Raw genomic sequence first — 16,088 nt, 5'->3', positions numbered from 1 at the left:
CAGGTGGACAGTGAAGGGACTCAGCCATACATATACATGTATTCGTTCTCCCCCAAACTCCCCTCCCATCCAGGCTGCCACATAACTTTGAGCAGAGTTCCCTGTGCTGTATAGTAGGTCCTTGTTGGTTACCCAGTTTAAATATAGCAGTTAGGATATCACATATATTTCCCTGTGCTGTACAGTAGGACCTTGTTTATCCACCCTCTGTATACTAGTTCGTATCTGCAAATTCCAGTCTCCCAATCCTTCCCTGCATCACCCCTCCCTCTTGGCAACCACAAGTGTGCTCTCCATGTCTGTGAGCCTGTGTAAGTGATATCTGATGGTATTGGTCTTCCTCTTTCTGACTTAGTGTGATCATCTGTATTGCTGCAAAAACAGTGTCTCATTTCTTGTTCTGTGTGTGGTTTGCCTGAGTTGGTTCAAATTTATGATAAGGACCTTTTCAGTACCTTCATTAAACTTCAGTGAAAAGTGGGGAAAAAAGAGCAGTATAGCATCTTGGAATCTTCAAGGAGAACTTTCAATTGACTGACTCATGGCTCCTTTTACTGCTGGAACAATAATATAAAAATCAAGATTATATTTAATTTAATGTGAGATGATTAAATGAGGCCATTCCAACAAGTGCTTATTAATATGCACACTGTGTTTTCAAAATGAAATCAGAGTTCATAAACGCAAGTAGGATGCTGAGATCTCCGCTCAAGTAGTTGATGCGGATTCGTTCTCTCCATGAAAGTTTTCCTTATGCATAAAGAAGGAGCTGAGCCCTTAGGGAAAACCGGACACAAACGGCCTGAACATTTGAGGGTCACGTGCTCTGTGGTGAGTGGAAAACCAGAGTTTTAGGAAGAGACCAGGATGTGTGTGTGTGTGTGTGTGTGTGTGTGTACAACTCCTTTGGGTCAGCGGTGTGTGTGTGTGTGTGTACAACTTCTTTGGGTCAGCCCAGAAATTTTAGTTGGGTGTTCTGTGGGCCCCCTGCCTGGCACTTTTCAGGCCACCCTGCCCAAGATCCTAGAGGTCTTTCTGTCTGTGCCCACAACTCTCCCCGGCCCCTCACACCCCTCCAGCTGTGCTGGGAGACTGTCCATCAGCTGCCCACGCAGTGACCACTTGGCTTCATGGGCTGTATCCTGCGTGTGGTCATCACATCTGCCCTGGGCCCGTGTGGTCTCTACTCTTGCTCCGTCTGAAATAGATGAGATCCACAGCACAGTGGTCTCTTCCGAGGTGGTCCATGGAGATGCAAAGGGGGCGGGGTGGCACCATGTGGCCTCAGCGGTTCTGGGCGTGCTTCTGGCTCCACCCTGATGGACTTTCATCCCTGACCTGTTGCTGGGATAGCATGCCGGTTTCTCCTGTGTGCTCTGAGGGGTGTGTTTTTCCAGGCGGAGGCTGTGGTCTGGGCATGGGTGCATCGGTGCTGCCCTCACCCTCTGGGCCTGTTGGGAGCTGGCCTGGCACAGCAGGCTCTGCGGCTGTGGTCAGCCTCTCACTGGTCTCGTGGCAGGTGTTTGTGATACAGACAGCACCTTTAATGGTGGGGATGGGGGAGGGATTCTTCCATGAGCTTGGCACGCGCCTCCCTCTCGGCTGTTCTTCCACCTGCTGCAATGGGAGTTTGTCCATCAGGCACTGACCAGCCCCTTACTTGGACACTGGGCTTGTTTAGGGTGTTTTCTGCCCTGGAGGATGCTGGGATAAATACCCTGTAGCTCTGCTCTTCTCTTTTGTCAGATCCCTGATTCTTTATGATACGTTTCCAGAGGTAGAATGGCTGGGCTGAAGGTGAAGACTGCAGACTGACCTCTAGAAAGGCTTGGATGCCCACAGACGGTGTGTGTGGGGGGCCTGCTTCCCTTCCCTCCCCCTTTTCTGTCCTCTCCCCCGACCCCTGCCCTCACACTGCTCCTCCCCATCCCTGCTGCCTCCTGTGATGCTGCCCCATTAAGCAGCATCCAGCAAATACCGCGCCAGCTACCTGTCTGGGGCCTCCCAGCTCACAGGCTCCCCGGGGACCCTTGTCCAGGGTTTGCTTGTGGGTTTTGAGAGGAAACCAAGAACCAAGGGGGAAGCCTATGGAGAACCTCAGAGGCTTCCCCAGGACATGCAGGCTGATACTGAGGTGTGACGATGTTCTTCCGGAGAGAAATCCCTTCCCTGGGAGCTCCTCACCACAGGCAGGGGGTGCTGGGGCGCTGACCCCATAGGCAGGGACTGGAACCCTGGGCTTACAAGCCATTAGTTGTGGCAGTTGTTCAGTGTCTAAGCCCTGTCTGACTCTTTATGGCCCCATGGACTGCAGCACGCCAGGCTCCTCTGTCCTTCACTGTCTCCTAGTGGTAGTGATAGTCGCTGAGTCGTGTCTGACTCTTTGCAGCCCCACAGACTGTAGCCCTCCTAGCTCCTCTGTCCATGGGATTCTTCAGGCAAGAATACTGGAGTGGATTGCCATTCCCTTCTCCAGGAGATCTTCCCAACCCAGGGACTGAACCCAGGTCTCCTGTGTTGCAGGCAGATTCTTTCCCATTTGAGCTACAGGGAAGACCTCACTGTCCTAGAGTTTGCTCAAATGCATGTCCATTGAGCTGATGATGCCATCCAGCCATCTCATCCTCTGTCGACCCCTTTTCCTCCTGCCCTCAATCTTTCTCAGCATCAGGGTCTTTTCCAGTGAGTCGACTCTTTGCATCAGGTGGACAAAGGATTGAAGCTTCGACTTAAGCATCAGTCCTTCCGATGAACATTCAGGTTTGATTTCCTTTAGGATTGACTGGTTGGCTCTCCTTGCTGTCCAAGGGACTCTCAAGAGTCTTCTCCAACACTGGTTCGAAAGCATCGATTTTTTGGTGTTCAGCCTGCTTTAATGGTCCAACTCTCACATCCGTACATAACTGCTGGAAAAACTGTACATGACTTTGACTATACAGACCTTTGTCGGTAAAGTGATATCTCTACTTTTAAAATATGCTGTCTAGAAGTGTCACAACTTTCCTTTCAAGGAGCAAGCATCTTTTAGTTTCATGACTACAGTCACCATCCTCTGTGATTTTTGGAGCCCAAGAAAATAAAATCTGTAACTGTTTCCACTTTTTCCCCTTCTATTTGCCATGAAGTGATGGGACTGGATGCTGTGATTAGTTTTATAAATGTTAAGTTTTAAGCCAGCTTTTCACTCTCTTCTTTCACCCTCATCAAGAGGCTCTTTAGTTCCTCTTCATTTTCTGCCATTCGAGTGGTATCATCTACATATCTGAGGTTGTTGATATTTTTCCCAGAAATTTTGATTCCAGCTTGGGATTCATCCAGCCTGGCATTTCTCGTGATATACTCTGCATACTAAGTTAAATAAGCACAGTGACAATATACAGCTTTGATGTACTTATTTCCCGATTTTGAACTAGCCTGTTGTTCCGGGTCCACAAGTCATTATTTATGTTTAAAATATCTTATTTTGGGGACTTCCCTGATGGTCCAGTGGTTAAGACTCCACACTTCCAGTGCAGGGGGTGTGAGTTTGATCCATGGTCTGGGAACTAAGCTCCCCAGTGCTGCAGGATGTGGCCAAAAATTTAAAAAAGAAAGTCTTATTTTTCTGTTGATTTGGCGAGTTGGATTGATGCCATACCCTCTTCCTGAACCACCCGGGACCGGCCCAGTGCATGGGTCAGGGTGATCACCGCTGCGAGATGCTTGGCCTATGCTCTGTCCCCGCGGATGCTGTTGGCCGCCCTGAGAATCCGGGGAGAGGCTTCTGCCCAGTTCTGAGGCTCCAGGGGCTGTTTGTCCTCGTTTCTCAGAGGCAGCAGATTCCTGGATTCGCTCTGTTGAGCTGGAAGGAAGAATTTTAAAATTTCCTCCGGTTGAAGAACCCAAAATGGAACAATCTACATCAGTTCCCCCAAACTGGACTTTTAGGCAAGGGCTTGGAAAAGTGGACTGTTTCCTGTGTATGAAAGCAAAGTCTGTGGGAACCTCCTGGTAATGAATTTTAAAGTGCTCATCTACTCAGCCTCATTCTCAAATCCTGAGAGTCTTAAAAGACCTAAAGAATTTGCCTGATGGAGGTCCAGTCCAAATGGGGGAGGCTGAGGATGCCTGCTGTTCTCTGCCGTGGTTCCCTTCCTCCAGGTCTGTGGCACTGTGTGTAAACAAGTGTGAGCGTCTCTGTCACTTCGAAGATTCTTTAAAAATAATTATTTTCTCCATTTATTTATTTGTTTTCATTTATTTTATATATTTGGCTGTGCTGGGTCTTAGTTGTGGGGTGTGGAATCTTTAGTTATTTGAGAACAGTGTGTTTCCCTGCTTAGTGGGATAGGAGTTCTGTTTTGTTGGGATCTTTCCAATTTAGGATGGGTTCTGGAATTTGTATTCTAGCTGTTATTATTATTTTTGGCGGCACCACTCAGCTTACAGGATCTTAGTTCCCTGACCAGGGATCCAGCCCATGCCCCCTGCAGTGAAAGTGCAGAGCCCTAACCACTGGACCACCAGGGAAATCCCTGGAACTTGTATTCTGAGTGATGAAAAGGGGCAGGCAGCTTTTCATGGTGGTGGGGTTATTGTTAGATCCCCCCCTGACCTGAAGAGGTGGGGTCCTTAAAGTGTGGTAACTCAGTCACACCAGTCAATCTTAAAGGAAATCAACCCTGAGTATTCATTGGAAGGACTCATGCTGAAGCTCCAGTATTTTAGTCACCTGATACCAAGAGCCAACTCATTGGAAAAGTCCCTGATGCTGGGAAAGACTGAGGGCAGAAGGAGAGGAGGGTATCAGAGGATGAGATGGCTAGATGGCATCACTGATGCAGTGGACACGAACTTGGGTGAACTCTGGGAGATGGTGAGGGACAGGGAGGCCTGGCGAGCTGCAGCCCATGGGGTTGCAAAGAGTTGCACATGACTGGACTACTGAATGACAGCAACTCAGCTAGTGCAATACTGTTAAGGACTTACTTGTATCGTTGTGTGTTACTTGAAAGTTTGAAATCTAAGGTGACTTTGGGATTCTGTGTGTGGGTTGGGGACAGGTCTTTGGGTGGGTGTAAAACCTTCTTGTATGCACCTCGTTTCCTGGGAATCACTGAGGAGCAGCTCTTTGATTTTCAATTTTAAGCCCTTATCTTCTGACGATTGGCCTTATCTGGAGCAGAATGGGCTGCAATTACAGTGCTCCTAACAGGATGGGTTTTATTTCCAATGATTGGACTGTGACAGCATTTCACTACATTCATATGGCTGCTCACAATTGCCCACTTTTCTTTCACTTAATGGAAAATGTGTCGCTGAAGCCTGCTTCATGTTCCTGGCCCTATGGTGTATCCTGGCTTAGGTCTGAAGCCACCTGTGTGCTCTGAGGGAAAGGCCTACCGTGGCCCAGGCAAGGAGGGTGAAGGAGGGGCCTGGGTTGGACTTGGGACCTGTGCAGCTTTTATTTTGCTGCATTTTGTCCAGAAACATTTTGTGTGCAGGGCCAAGTTGTTTTGATTTGGCCAGGCAGGGCGGTATTTCACGGGCTGCTGTGATGGCCAGAGATGCTGGTGGGGATGCGGAGGCAGGCGGGGGCAAGGTGGGATGGAGGCACAGGTCCCAGAGAAGCTGGCAGGGCCTGACCATTCTCTGTAACAAAACTGTTTCTTTCATTGACATTGGGGCATAGGGATCCCATGGTCAACCGTTGATCCCATGGTCAGTGGTCGCCGTCTCTCCCCATAGCGGGCTCGTGAAATGTTCCAGGGTTAAAGCATATATGAGTTGCCTGGTGTCTCAACTTAGGAGAGCCTTGTGGCCCTTTCAGCCATAAAATTTGCCTTTCCTGAGGAGCAGATGCCGGAGACGGTGGTGGTTTTCTCTTTGAACCAATCCTGATGGAGCCTCAGAAGTGTCAGAAAGATAATCTTGTCTTGACCTGTATAGACAGGAACCCTTTCATTTCCAAGTCTGTTAAAAAATTCTTAATGTTGTTAAAAAAATCCACTTTACTACTGGTAAAAATATCCTCCGGTGCATTCATAAGTTATGCCTCTGGGGACTTCCCTGGTGGTCCAGTGGCTGAGATTCTGCACTCCTAATGCAGGACCCAGGTTTGATCCCTGGTCAGGGAACTAGATTACTCATGCTTCTACTAAAGATCCTTCATGCCACAGCTAAGACCCAGAGCAATCAAGTAAATAAGTAAATAAAAATAAATATGAAAAATAAATAAATTACATGCCTGGCCTCTCTCAGGTGCCCCGTGAGTGCAGGACTGTGCCCCTGAATGAGGCTGAAGCTCCTGGATTTTCTGGAACACCCTGCATGGTGCTTCCTGTGAGATTCTTTAGTTCTTCCTGATTTTGGCAAGAAATTTGGCTCCTCACCATTCAGAGCTCTGCTTCCCACCTCATCCTCCTGGAATGACTCTGGCTCCTTGTTCATTGACAGTGATGCTTCTTGACTCAGCTTCTCTGTATACCAGTGCTGAATTGAGTCTTGGAGATAGTTTTGGGTGAAGTAGAAAAGGAGAGCTTTATTGCTTTGTCAGGCAAAGAGGGACACAGCAGGCTCATGCTGTCAAAACCATGTGTCCCAACTTGGAGAGGAGAGTGAGAAGTTTTATAGTAAGAGATGGTGTGATCAGCTCCTGGACATTCTTCTGATGGGCTGGTGGTGAGGTAAGCAGGAATCAGCCTCATCAGCCTTTAGGTCCCAACTGTTCTGGAGTTTACATGCTTTTGTGGGCAGTGTACCATCATTAACTGTTAACTTCTCCCACCTGGAGGGATTTCAGTATCTGCAGAACAGCTCAAAGATATTGTCATGTGTATCTGTTGATGGGGAACCAGAGCCTTGCTCCAAGGCTGCACTACTGTTTCTCTTGATTGTTTCTTCCTGGTCTTGCATCCCCTTCCTTCCCTGACTAACAACTGCTTGAATATGCCCCTTGGAAATCAGGGAAGGTCATGGAGGCTGAATGAAAGCTGTTTCCTATAATCAAGGAAATGGGGGACACAGAAAGTCTTTGTGTCCAGGGGCCCCACAGGGCCCTGCTTGGTATTAATTCCACCAAAGTTATTGTTTAGACAGAGGCTTCTGTTTGGGTTACCCCCGGCCTGGGGCTTCTCCATGGGCAGAAGAAGCATCCTGTGAGAATCAGCTGATGAGATGGCTGATGGGCCCTTTCTGTCTTCTGACATCAAAGGTATCTATTGTTTTGGTTTTTTATATTGTGATAAAATATACATAACATAGAAGTACCACTTCATTTTTATGTGTACAGTTTAGTGACATTAAGTACATTCACTTTATTATATAGCCATCACCACCATCTACCTACAAAACTGCTCCCATCTTTCCAAACTGAAACCCTGTCCCCATAAACACCAGCTCCCTATTTTCCCCACCCCCAGCCCCTGGAATCCAAGGTTCTACATCCTGTCTCTCCGAGTTTGACTACTCTAGAGACCTTGTATAAGCAGAATCCTACCGGGTTTGTCCTATTTTTTAAATTCAAGTATAGTTGATTTACAGTGTTGTGTTAGTTTCCAGCGTACAGCACAGTGATTCACTTATACATGTATATAATCCATCATTTTCAGATTTTTCCCCTTATAGGTTATTATAGAGTGTTGCGTCGTTGTGGCACTTGGGGACCTTTGTTTCATCCAGTGGGATCTTTTGTTGCAGCGCACAGACTCTAGCTGTGGTGTGCAGGCTCAGTAGTTATGGCACATGGGCTTCTCATTGTGGTGGCTTCTCTTGTTGGGCTGCACGGGCTTAGTTGCCCTGCAGCACATGGGATCTTAGTTCCCTGAGCAGGAATTGGACTCACATACCACACATGGCAAGGTGGATTCTTAACCACTGGACCACCAGGTAAGTCCTCACCCAAAGATTAAAGTCAGAAATAAGGAAAAAGACTGGGCAGTGGCATGAGGAAGTCAGGGTCAGGGAATGTGGTTTTTCATCTGAAGCCCCTGCAGTAGTGTATTACTCAGTCTGAGTGAAAGACTCGTCTCATTTCTTCAGGGCTTGGCAGCAGCTGGTGACTGATCTGTGTAGTTATGTGATAGGTGGGGTTGGAGGTGTCTGTCCTCCCATGAGCAGGGCGGGGGTGGCAGCTGCAGCAGAAAGTGTCCAATGACACCCGGCAGGAAATGAGAAGAGCTAACAGTGGCAGGTTAACAGTGTCTGGCACGGTAATTCCCGCTGAAACCTTAATGGTAGGCAGTAAATTAAAGTACTGCCTCGGCCTATGTGACTTGCATCTTAACAGCAGCCATCAGTGTCTTTTGTGTCAAAAGAAAGAGGGTTGGGTGTGTGTGTGTGTTTCTTCCTTGTCCACAGAGCTGCTTGTGAAGGAACTTTCCATCAGGGACACCTGGACTGCGCTCTAGTCTTCGACAGCACACCACTCACATTGGTTGGGAAAGAGAGTTACCAGTCTTTTTTTCCCTTCAGGTCTGGCTTTGAAAAATACATGTATTAGTTTGTTTTTTTAGTTGAAGTGTAGTTGACTGACACTGTGTTAGTCTCAGGTGTATAGTACAGTGATTCAGCTACGTGCTTGTGTGCTCAGTCACTTCAGTTGAGTCTGACTCTCTGTGACCCCCATGGACTCTTGCCCGCCAGGCTCCTCTGTCCATGGAATTCTCCAGGCAACAATACTGGAACGGGTTGCCCTTCCCTTCTCCAGGAGATCTTCCTAACCCAGGGATTGAACCCAGGTCTCCTGCATAGCAGGTGAATTCTTTACCGCTGAACCACCAGGGAAGCTCTTGATGTCTTGATGGCTCATTACTCTTTAGTGCTGAATAATATTCCATTGCCTTGGGTGGACCTCAGTTTCTTTATCCACTCACCTACCGAAGTATCTTGTTTGCTTTCACATTCGGCAGTTACGAATAAAACTGCTGTAAACCACCACATGTGTGAACATAAATCTTCAACTTTTGGGAAGTAGAATATCAAAGAGTAAGATTGCTAGATCTGTGGTAAGAGTAGTGAGTTCATCTGTTTAAGAAACTGCCACATTGTCTTCCCAAGTGGCTGCACCATCGTGCATCCCCACCAGCAGTGACGGAGAGTTCCTGTCGCTCTGCATCCTCAACAGCACCTGGTGTCGTCAGCGTCTGGATTTGGCCATTCTGTTAGATATGCAGCAGTATCTCGTTGCTGGCTTTTTTTTGTTGATGGCGGTGGTAAAAGTGATTTATTCATTTAACAACAGCTTTTGTCTCCTTTTAGAATCATTTTATCCATTCATTTATTTTTGGCCGTGTTGGGTCTTTGTTGCTGTGTGGGCTTTCTCTAGCTGTGACGAGCGGGGGCTACTCTCTAGCTGTGATGCAAGGGCTTTTCTCTGTGGTGCCGTCTCTTGTTGTGGGGCTCAGGCTCTGGAGCACACGCAGTCCAGTAGTTGTGGCATGTGGGCTCAATAGTTGCGATCCTCTGGTTCTAGAGCGCAAGCTCAGTAATTGTGGTGCACGGGCTTAGTTGCTCTGTGACACGTGGGATCTTCCCAGACAAGGGATCAAACCCGTGTCTCCTGCATTGGCACGCACATTCTTTTTTTGTTTTTTAAATATTTGTTTATTTGACTGCGTCGGGTCTTAGCTGCGGCACACAGGATCTCTGTTGTATCTGTCGCTCGTGCTTCTCTCCAGTTCTGGTGTGCAGGATCTGTAGTTGGGGCATGCAGGCTCAGTTGCCTTGTGACATGTGGGTTCTCCGACCACGGATTGGACCCATGTCTCCTGCATTGGAAGGTGGATTCTTAACCACCGAACACCAGGGAAGTCCCTCCATTATGGTTTATCACAGGATACTGAATATAGTTCCCTGTGCTACACAGTAGGACCTTGTTGTTGATCCATCCTATAGATAAAAGTTTGCATCTGCTGAATCCAAACTCTCAATTCGTTCCTTCTCCACCCCTCCCCCTTGGCACCCACAAGTCTGTTCTCTGTGTCTTCTCACTGCTGTTCTAATTTGCATTGCCCAAATTAAAAGCATCTCTTCATATGGTTATTGGCTGTTTCCTTCTTCGGTGAGGTGTCTTCACATTTTTGATTCATTTTATAATTGAGTTTTTTTTTTTTATTGTTGACTTTGAAGTGTTCTTTGTATATTTTGGATAACAAATCCCTTATCAGATGTGTCTTTTGCAAATATTTTCTCTCAGTCTGTGGCTTGTTTTTCATTCTCTTAACTGTCTTTCATAGAGAAGAAACTTTACCTTTTAATGAAGTCAAGTTTATTAATTCCTTCTTTCATGGATCATGCCTTTGGTGTCATATCTAAAAAAGTCATTGCTAAACACAAGTTCATCTAGATTTTTCTGCTGCATTGTCTTCCAGGAGTCTTTAGAGCTTTGGTTTTTGACTTTTAGGTCTTGGATCCATTGATTTTTGTGAAGGATCTGAAGTCTGTGTCTGGGTTCATTTTTTTGCATGTCGCTGTCTGTTGAAAAAACTACATCTTTTCTCCATCATATTCCCTTTGGTCCTATGTCAAAGATAAGTAGATTATTATTATATGGGGCAATTTCTGGGCTCCCTGTTCTAGTCTATTGATCTATCTGTCTATTCTTTCACCAGCACCACACTGTTTTGATTATTGTAGCTTCACAGTAACTCTGGAAACCAGGCAGCACGAGTCTTCCAAGTTTATTTTTCTGTCTTGTGTTTTTCCATCGTTATCTTCTCATAGACCTTGTTCCAATACATCACAATGATTTGTTTTATTTTTTTAAAAATTATTTATTTATTTATTTGGCTGTGCCAGGTCTTAACTGCAGCATGCAGGATCTTTTTAGCGTAGCATGTGAACTCTTAGTTGCAATATGTGGAATCTAGTTCCCTGACCAGGTATTGAACCTGGGCCCCCTGCATTGCAAATGTGAAGTCTTAACCACTGGACTACCACAGAAATCACTGATTTGTTTACATAAATGTCAAACCATGTCTGGTTTCCAAAACATCATCTTTGGAGATTCTGCATATAGCAATGAAACAATGTTTCTCTTTTCATTTTTATAGAACTGCATGTATTTGAAATTTTAGTTTCATATTCCTTCTATCTGTTATACACTAACAATAGTGTATATGTTTGAGATAGTTTGCATTCTATTGAATGGGTTTGAGAGGAAATGATTTCAAATTCAGATATTTAGAGTTTCAGGGATCATATATGTTGATTTTTAGGGACTATCTCAAGTTTCATATATGTGATTCTTTTCTAAAAACGAAGTCACTAAATGAATAACTTGCATTTTCTGGTTTTTCAGTGAGAATCACTGACTTTTTTTTAATAGGACTGTAAAAAGATGTGATTTTAATTTTGACTTTAGGGACTTCACTGGAGGTCCAGTGGTTAAGACTTTGCCTTCCAATGCAGGAGATGTGAGTTTGATCTTTGGTCGGGGAGCTAAGATCCCACATGCCATGTGGTGCCGCCAAAAAAATAAAAATTATGACTTCATATAAAGACCTTTAGATGCAGAAGACCCTCTGTGCCCAGGTTCTGCATCCTGAGCTGGGAGCTTAGTGCATTGAGGCCTGACTGAGCCAGGGAGGAGCCTGTGAGCTGCTTAGTTTGGGTTCTGTTGGCTGCATTCCTGCTCTGTCCAGGGAGACCAGACACCAGAGAAGGACAGTGCCAATTAGGTCCTGTTGGGAAGAAAGAACACAGCCACCAGTGCTGGACTGCTTTCTGTCCCCTGAACAAAGAAGATAGCGCGTTGCTGACATCTGCAGCTCATGTGGGGCCGTGTGGCAGCGGCTTGCCCATCGGCCTGCTTGACAGAGATAAGATCCCCAGACTCAGGGCTGCTCTGCAGGATCAAGGAAGGAGTTTAATTCATCGACAATCTGGGGGCTAGTGATATTCCCTTGTTCTGTATAGAGCTGGGTATGGATTCTTTCTCTTTCTTCAATTTAATAGAGCTTTTAACATCAGAATACATCCTGCTTAAGCCATTCAGAAATGTTTCCCACTTTATAAAGCAAAAGATGGCTGCCACGATGGTCCCCTTGCCCACCCCACACCGTTGCAGCTTGGTGGGCAGTCTGCTTGCTGCCCTGAGCTCATCTGGATGTGAGTCTGCTTCTCACTGGAGCTGACTCATTGTGAAAAAACTCTGATATTGGGAAGATTGAAGGCAAGAGGAGAAGGGGGTGGCAGAGGGTGAGATGGTTGGGTGGCATCATCAATTCAATGGACAGGAATTTGAGCAAATTCTGGGAGATAGTGGAGGGCAGGGAAGCCTGGTGTGCTGCAATCCATGGGGTCGCAAAGAGGTGGACACAACTGAGCAACTGAACAACAACAGCAGCTGCTTCTCATGTGAAAGGGAGCTGTCAGCGGTGTGCATGGGAGACTCCTGGCAGTTCCCGTGCTGGAAAGAGAATCAGAGCTCCCTTGTTGTTGCCATTCCAAGGAAGATAATAAGCATGTATGTTTTCTGCAAGTTGCTGAAGACAGGCCTTGCTAGAGTATTTTGGAGTCATGGGATGCTGGGATCATACTGTTTTAAAAGAGATTTCAAGGGTGTCATCTTTGGGAATCCTCTGCGGCTATGCAGTGATTTTCCCCTCAGTCCTACTTATATCGCTCTATCCATTAGAATTTTTCATTGCTTATCTCTTTCCTCTCCTCATGTATTTGCCTGAGCTATCTCGAATTCTGTTAAATGGACTTGACATTAAATTATTTAAAATATTTTTTATTGCCATTTGGAAGACCCGGAAGTATTTCCAGTGTTCATATTCAGATCACGGAGACACCACTTTGCATCCTTTTGTCACATGTAAGAGCCAGGCTGTTTCCAGGAAAGGCCAGAGAAGAGGCTTGCTATTTCTGAGAACATCCCCAGATTAGGAAGCATGGGTTATGCACAGATCTGTCCTTTGCTCTTTGAAGTCTGAAGGGAGAAGCTGTGGCCTCAGGGACACAAGGATTTGGAACCTGGGAGGGGGCAGGCCAGGCTCTCGGTTTCATTCACAACTCACGTCCGACCCTAGACCGCCCGGCATCGCAGAGGTGAAGCTGCATAAGAAGCCCGAGTTCCAGCTGACGGCTAGTGACCCAGGCAGGTGTGGGTGAGGAGTCTGGGTAGCTGGGTGGGTGGGGTACTCCTGTCTGGGACCCTCTGGAGGCTGTTTCTCTTTACTCTTCCGATTTCTGGGGACTGGGGGGCGGCTTCACTTCATCTGGGCACCCTCATACGGTTACAGGGCAGTCCTCCCAGTTTGCAGGGATGTCAGAGGATGGGCCCTCGGTCCCAGTGTCTCTGGATCTTTATCCATTGTTCTCTTTTTGCTCAGAGGTACTTGAGTATCTTGTGTGTGCATTTACTTTTAAAATATATGTTAGGTATTTTGTAAGGTTTCAAAGACATGTAACATCCATCCATGTATCCATTAACCCATCATTCAGCAAGTGCTTCTGAAACACCTACCATACACTACGCTCCACAGTGACAGCCACCACCTGCCATGCGCCATGGAGCTAGTATTCTGGTACCTAGCACATCAGCACTGTTGGGGGCAGGACTGCTGAGTTTCATCCCGTATAAATTGGATGCTTCACACTATGGTTTGCTGTGTTATGGGTCAGGACTGAAGGCAGGACCTTCCAGACATAAGGTTGGGCTCTGCTCACTTGCTCAGAGGCCAGGCTTAAATCCCATGGGTCCACCCCTCCTGGGACAGCATCTCTGCCCTTTGTGGGGAACGCTGAAGGGTGGGCAGGGCACAGGATGATGGGCCTGGTGTGTGAGGGCTACAGGTGCTTGGATCTAGAGCGGTAGAGGATGCTGCCTATCTTCGGTCCCCACCTGCCTGCCCTGTGTTTCTGTTCCCGGCCTCTGTGCTGTGTGTGTTCTCATCCCTGCTGACAGGGGGTGACCTTCCTTCCCGAGAAATCTTGGGTGCCTGTGTGCTCCTCGCCCATCCCCCTGGGAAGTCCTGCTTCCTTCTCTCCCTCCTGGCTGCCCTTCCCCAAGGTCGGTTTTCTTGGTGCCAGCACCTCCCAGCTAGAATATGAAACTCTCAAACGCACAGACTCTGAATGCTTCTGGATGAGAAATGCGTCTTGGTAAAAGACCCAACGAGGAAGCATGTGTATAATAGAGTAAAAGCGATGCCAATATGGCCTCGTCTCCTGTGTCCATGCCACTGCCCATAGAGGAAGTGCTGGCGAGCATTGGTGGAAGCCCTTTTGGGCTGTTCTGTTTGCCTTTGTGTCCATACCTGGACTTGCAGATGTGCATACATTGTCTAGCTGGCTTGCTGCATCTGTAACTGGGACCCACACACACAGACACATGCAGACACAAACAGAAACACACACACAGCACATACTTTTCAGTTAACTTGCCATTTTCACTCAGTTCTAAGCTTTTAAGGTTTCTCTGGGTAGGTGCATATTAGCTACCTCTTTTAAAAAAAGTCTCAGAGTACTCCAGTTTGTGGGCCCTGCTCTAATTTATTTAACCATTCTCCTGTTTATGGGCATTTAGGTTGCTTCCAGTTTTTAAAAAGATTGCTGCAGGGAAAATCCCTATACTCACATATTTCATATATATATGAGTCCTCCTGGAATGAAGTTGTTGGGTAAAAGGATATACATATTTAAATTTTGATAGAGAAGGCAGAATTGCTTTTTTGAAAGACTTTACTAGGACTCCTTCTAAAGTAATAATTTTTTTTAAGTCAAAACCAGCAAAGAAATAATTCACCACCAATAACTAAATAAAGAGAGAGTGGTTCTCCCTCAGGCCATGAACTGGGAAGACCACAGTCTGGGAGCAGTCAAAAGTGAAAGTGTTGGTCCTTCAGTCATGTTCGACTCTTTGCAACCTTCTGAACTGTACCCCATCTGACTCTTCTGTCCTTGGGATTCTCCAGGCAAGAATACTGGAGTGGGTTGCCATTCCCTTCTCCAGGGGATCTTCTTGACCAAGGGATCGAACCCGGGTCTCCTTCATTGTAGACATACTCTTTACCATCTGAATCACTAGGGAAGCCTGGGAGAGGCGGAGGACCCAGGCAAAGGTTGACGTGGTTTCTAAGGTTTCCTGTGCTGTCCCCCCGCCTCCCCCAGAGCAGTCTTGGGGAAAGATGAGATGAACAACCGAAGCCTGAGAATTTGCTAAAGCTCCCCAATTTGGAGAGAAAGAGAGCCCTTGGGAGTAGGGAAGGATGCTCCTGGAGCCCAGTGGCTGTCATCAAAGTCAGGAGAAACATGCCCTGGGATTGCGGCCCATTGTCTATTTGCACTGCATTCTGGGAAAATCTCTTAGCTCCATCTTCCAGTTTACCCATTGGCTGCTCAGTTATATCCGTCTTTCCATCAACCAGCATATTTTTAAAAATTCAGTTCAGTTCAGTTCAGTTGCTCAGTCGTGTCCCACTCTTTGCGACCCCATGAATCACAGCACGCCAGGCCTTCCTGTCTATCACCAACTCCCGGAGTTCACTCAAACTCATGTCCATCGAGTCGGTGATGCCATCAAACCATCTCATCCTCTGTCATCCCCTTCTCCTGCCCCCAATCCCTCCCAGCATCAGGGTCTTTTCCAGTGAGTCAACTCTTCGCATGAGGTGGCCAAAGTATTGGAGTGTCAGCTTCAGCATCAGTCCTTCCAATGAGGCATAATTATTTCAGCAGTTTTAGTTTTATAGAAAAATTGAGCAGAAAGTTTCCAGATGGCCTGTAATGCCTACCCCCCTCATCTCCCCTGTTATTAACATCTTAACGTTAGTATGGTGAGTTAGTTACCACTGATGAGCCGATATTTATGCACTATTATTATTATTAACTGAATTAGAGTTAGGTTCACTTTCTCCATTGTACATTCTGTGGGTCTTGACCAAAGCATAATGACATAGACTACCAACCTTTTATTTTACTGGTTCATTGGTTGTGTCCATGTCTGGTTGGCTTCTTCCTGTTTTAAGGAGTATCCTTTGGAGGACTTCCCTGGTGGCTCAGTGGTAAAGAATCCACCTGCAATGCAGGTGACATGGGTTCAATTCTTGGGTTGGAAAGATTCCCTGGAGAAGGAAATGGCAACCCACTCCAGTATTCTTACC

Source organism: Moschus berezovskii, chromosome 21 (assembly GCF_049115385.1).
Source record: "Moschus berezovskii isolate FMDL1 chromosome 21, NW_MosBer_1.0, whole genome shotgun sequence".
Classification (NCBI taxonomy): domain Eukaryota; kingdom Metazoa; phylum Chordata; class Mammalia; order Artiodactyla; family Moschidae; genus Moschus; species Moschus berezovskii.
Note: the sequence above shows the minus strand (reverse complement) of the source record.